The 5,151-nt window shown below is 50.7% G+C and overlaps 1 pseudogene; it reads right to left on the minus strand.

Annotated features, from left to right (window-relative positions):
- Nucleotides 1-1,318: 1,318 nt before the first annotated feature.
- LOC102858493 lies at nucleotides 1,319-3,347 on the minus strand (annotated as a pseudogene).
- Between the last annotated feature and the right edge of the window lie 1,804 nt (nucleotides 3,348-5,151).

The following is a 5,151-nucleotide window of genomic DNA, read 5'->3' on the forward strand; positions in this document are numbered from 1 at the left end:
GGGCGGAGGAGGAAGGGGGGGTGGAGGAGGAAGGGGGAAAGAGAACCCGGGGCGGGTGGAGGGCGGCGTAGGGCTGGCGGGCGGGCGGGAGAGGGCGCAGGCGGCGGCTGCTCTGGCTGCTGCCTCTGCTGGTCTGGGGACTGTGATTTTTATGGAAGCAGATCTCCAGAACTATCACTTTGTGGTGCTTTTAGATGAGTTCTAACTACCAACCTGCCAAGTTCACTATCAGGGAGTGAGATGTATAAATAAGAATATGAATATGTTCTAAGATATTTAGGAGACAAAATAGTTATCTAGGATAAAATAAACCTGAAAAGATTAATTTTCAAAATGTATTCCCATCACTTGTTAGTCATGTCCTACTTTAAATCAAGCAAACAAAACACATTTCAGTTATTCTTTTTTTTTTAACAGGAATAGAAATGTCACTAAAATCTGTAGACTTTAAAATCCTAATGGCGCATGAATGGGCAGGGATGGGTGGTGCACCGTTATTGCTACAGAGGGTTAGAGGTGGCTTGGCCAGGACTGTCACTGCACTGAAGGGTACAGAGGACGGACAGACAGACACTGCACTGGGGAAGGAGCTCTGACTCTGACCCTGGAGGGGTTTGGAGGGGCACGTGGGCTGGGGCCATTTGGCACATGAACATGACAGCACAGTTTGGGAAGACTGGGCCCTTAGCCTGGTGGAGGAGGGCAAAGGGGTATTGTGCAGGGACCCCTTTCCCAGGATTCTGGGCTCAAACTTCCTGCTGGGCAGCCCCGCTCACCCCAGCCCCCCAGAAACAAGTGCTTTGGGCAGGCTCCTGGGTCACAGGTTTCTACTGGCTGGGCCTGACAGCCGGGGCTGGAGAGAGGGGCAGAGACCCCAGAGCAGCCAAGTGAGGTGCAGACAGGCCTGGAAGACAGATTTGGCCCAGGGTTGGAAATGAGGGGTGGCATCCACAGATAAAACAATGTTTACAAAAAATAAGTACACAGACAAACAGGCCTGGGTGGCACAACTGACATGTAACACTGCACAGTCCCCGGCCCCTTTAGAAAGATCCAAATTTGCCTGGGTAGAGGCTGGGGACTGCTCTGAGGGTGGGAACACTGGACAGGAAGCTGGATGCCCAAAGGGGCTAGGGGTGGGGGACTCACCGGGATCTTAGCTTAGGGCAGAACGGGAGAAGCCTCTGGGGACCTGGCTTGAGACCCCTCCAAAGTGCTTTGGGGCCCCCAGCACCCTTCCCATCATTCCCATACCCCCACACCATCTTGGCATTCCAAGGACCTGTAAACACTGGGGACACGAGCACGAATGGCCACACTAATAGTAGTGGCCAAGGTGACAGCAGCCGCCCTGGCCAGGGTATAGCAGGGGGCAGGTGAGTGACACCTGTCCACTGCCTGCCCAGTCTCTGTGGTGGGAGCACTGGGTGGGGGTGGGACACTCCCCTTGCAGTTGTGCTCTTATCCAGGAGTCCTGGAGGTGGCTGGAGCCATTGCTGCCCATGATGGGGATCTGGGCCTTGTCTGGGTGCAGTGGCTGAACCTCAAGCCCGTCTTCAGGGGATGGAGCTATGGTGGGGGCATAGTGCCCAGTCCGGTGCTCCAGGAGGGCGGGGCCCCAATCTCTACTTGGCTTTGTGGCATTTTTCAAACGCTGGAGGAAGGTGTTGCCATCTGTGCAGCAGAGCTGGAACAGGGCGTAGAGAGGAATGCAAATGACAGAGGACAGAGCCATGAGGAAGCCGATGGCCACAGCCCAGCCTGGATACTGGTAGTCGTTGTAGGTGATTGGTTGGTACTGGATCACCGTGAAGATGAGAATGAAGAAGATGATAGCTGGTGAGACAAAGCGCCAGCAGATCTGGAAGAAGAGGGGCGGTAGGAATCCCAGCATCATCTGGATGTCCTGGAAGTAGTTCTGGTGCCCATAGATGTACATGATGGACACACACATGATGCACGAGATGACCACCAAGGAAAAGCTGGCCGCATAATTGTCCATCAGCAACAGCCAGTAGATGCCTGCCTGACTGGTGAGGGGGTTGCCCAGCAGGAAGCCCACCACAGCCACACCCAAGGTCACGTAGATCTTCTGCAGGATCCACTCATTCCCCACCTCATCCACGATGGTCGTGACCAGTGTCTCCAGGAGGCAGAACTGAGTGCCCAGCCCCAGTAAGATGAGCATGAAGAAGAAGAGCAGGGACCAGAGGGGAGAGATGGGCAGCAGGGTGAGGGCCTCGGGTTAAGCCACAAAGGCCAGGCCAGGGCCGTGGTCTGCCACTCGGGACACATCTACACCCAGGTGGTTGGCCATGAAGCCGAGGATGGAGAAGATGACAAAGCCCGCATAGACACTAGTGGCACAGTTGGTGATGCTGATGATGGCGCTGTCCCGGTAGCAGTTGTTGTGGAACTTGTTGTAGGAAGTCATAGTGATGAGTCCTCCCCAGGCACATCCCAGGGAGTAGAAGATCTGGGAGGCTGCATCCCCCCACACCTTAGTCTCCAGGATCTTGTCCCATTGTGGGGTCAGGTAGTACATGATGCCAATGAAGGATCCTTCCAGAGTCACGCCTCGACGAACAAGATGGTCAGCACCACATAGGGGAAGGTGGCTGTGAAGTACATGACTTTCCCTGAAGACTTGACCCCTCAGATGAGGCAGAGGAAGACGACCACCCAGGAGACGCCAAGGCAGCCAAGGAGGGGCAGGCGCACCTCCCCGAAGTTCCCGATGTCATTGGACAGCTTTAGTACGTAAAGCCTCCAGTACTCCTCACTGGGGCTGGTCCTCTGGAAGGTGTGGTTGAGCAGGTGGGAGAAGTTGTTGGTCAGGACAGCAGGCCAAGACCCATTGGTGAGGTTAGTGGCGTCCAGCACGCCGGTGCAGTCAGGCGTGTTCCATGGGTTATTGCAGTAGGCCCAGGGCAGCACGTGTGTCATAGATGAGAAGAAATAGTAGAAGGCGATGCAGATGACCACGTTGTAGTAGATGCCGATGTACGTGGACACCACCATCATGCCATAGCCCTCACCTTTGAACATGGGGCTGATCTTCCAGACACCCAGGCAGCCCTGGCTTGCAAACTGGCCAAAGGAGAGCTCCACGAAGAAGAGAGGGATCCCGCAGAATACCAGCATGATGAAGTAGGGGAACATGAAGGCACCTCCCCCGTTGCGATAGCAGAGGTATTGGAAGTGCTAGACATTGCCCAGGCCCAGGGCATAGCCCACGCTCGTCAGTACAAACTCGATCTGGTTGCCCCAGTTGCCTCGTTTAAGGTTCTGGTCCCTCTTGGTGGCCTCGCACCATTCAGCATCCCTTTGGCACCTTTTCCTACCATGGCGGCAGTGGGGTGGGGGCTCTGGAGTCCTGGACAGCACTCACAGGCTCTGCTTTCAGCAACTTTCAGAGTACAAACTGCAGGAGCATGCTGCAGCCCCCTGCCCAGGCGTGCTGGGTCCCCACCGCGGTGCGCCCAGGTGGTTTTCTTAAAGGGAAAGTTGCATCAGCCTCGCGAAGCTCAGTGCGGCTGCGAATCTGCCCGCCTAGCCGTGCTGCTTGTGGCTCCTCCAGAGCTTGTTGTCCATTTCAGTTATTTTAAGGAGTCCTAGTAGTGTAGTCGCCTGGCCTAGTCTGTAGGGAGTTGCACTGCTAACCCAGGTCTCCCTGACTCTTCTAATTAACCAAGAACTCCACAGAGGGAAATTTATAGCCTTGGAAATGTCATTGGAGGCTCAACTCTGTGTCTATTCAGACTGTATGGTGATTGAACATATTTAACAGTATTTGTGTTAGGTGCCATTGAGCTGACCATAACTCACAGTGATCCTACAAAAAAACACATCAGAATTTCTCCCTATCCAGCACTATTATTATGATCCTTCATGTTCAAGCTCATTGTTATGAGCCTTGTCTTATTCTGTACCATACTTACTATCTCCCCATGCTCAAATCCATGTTACAGTCACTGTATCAATCCATCTTGTTAAGGAGTCTTAACAAGTCTTTTAACTAGTCTTTTCCCAATGTTATGCCCTTGTCCAAGGACTGGCCCTTCCCGACAACATGCCCAAGGAATGTGAGATGAAGGACTACTCTGGTTGTAATTCCTTCAAGAAGTTATATTTGTGATTTTGGCAGTCCATGGGATATTTAATAGTCTTTGCCAACACCACAATTCAAAGTCATCAATTCCTCTTCTATCATCCTTACTCATTGTTCAACTTTCAGACACATAAGTTGTTGTTATGTGCTGTCGAGTCAACTAAGACTCATAGCAACCTGTGAATAATTGCTCTGAACCTTATTCTATCCTGAGCCAATTTCACTGTCTCTGACAAACCTGTGCCCACTACCACAGTCATTGTGTCAATCCAGCTCATCCAGGGTCTTCCTCTCTTTTGCTGACCTTCTAGCCTTCCATGCAATGAATGCTTGAAAAAAGCCAGCGAAACTTTTCCAAATATTTGAGATAATGTGTATATTTTATTTAACACTAAATCAGAACAAAATTAACATAAAATACCCATTCTACTGCATCAAGCTCAGGAACCAATGCCCCATTGGAGTAGTTATGGATAGGCTGTATCTAATTATAATATGATAATCAGGGCCAAATTTAGACTTGTAAAAATCCTTAAAAAAAGAACAATCTATGAAGTTCCTTCTTCTGCTTTCTCATGCATTCGAATGGGTTATGTGTGTGGTTTGTGTGTGTATGTTTATGTATTAGCTATTAATAAAGTAACTTCTTCCAAAATGTAACATAAATTGAGCATGAAAGTATTATTTATCATTCTAGCATAAAAGAGATGAACTGTATTATAAGAAATTTATTGTTGTTGTTATGTGCCATCAAGTCGCTTGAGACTCATAATGACCTTGTGTACAAGAGCCCTAAATGCCGTTCTATCCTGTGCCAACCTCGCCATCTCAAACACACTTATTCCCACCACTCCAATTACAGAATTGATCCATCTCATCGAGGGTCTTCCTCTTCAGTGCCATCCCTCCACTATCGCAAACATGTTGTCCCTCTCCAAGGACCAGTCCCTCCTTGCAACATGACCAAAGTATGTCAGAGGAAGCCTCAGAATCCTTAACTCCAAGGAGCATTCCAACTTCACCTTCTCCAGGGTGAACCT

This window comes from Elephantulus edwardii, unplaced genomic scaffold (genome assembly GCF_000299155.1).
Source record: "Elephantulus edwardii isolate Elephantulus edwardi_28Jun2011 unplaced genomic scaffold, EleEdw1.0 scaffold00070, whole genome shotgun sequence".
Classification (NCBI taxonomy): Eukaryota; Metazoa; Chordata; class Mammalia; order Macroscelidea; family Macroscelididae; genus Elephantulus; species Elephantulus edwardii.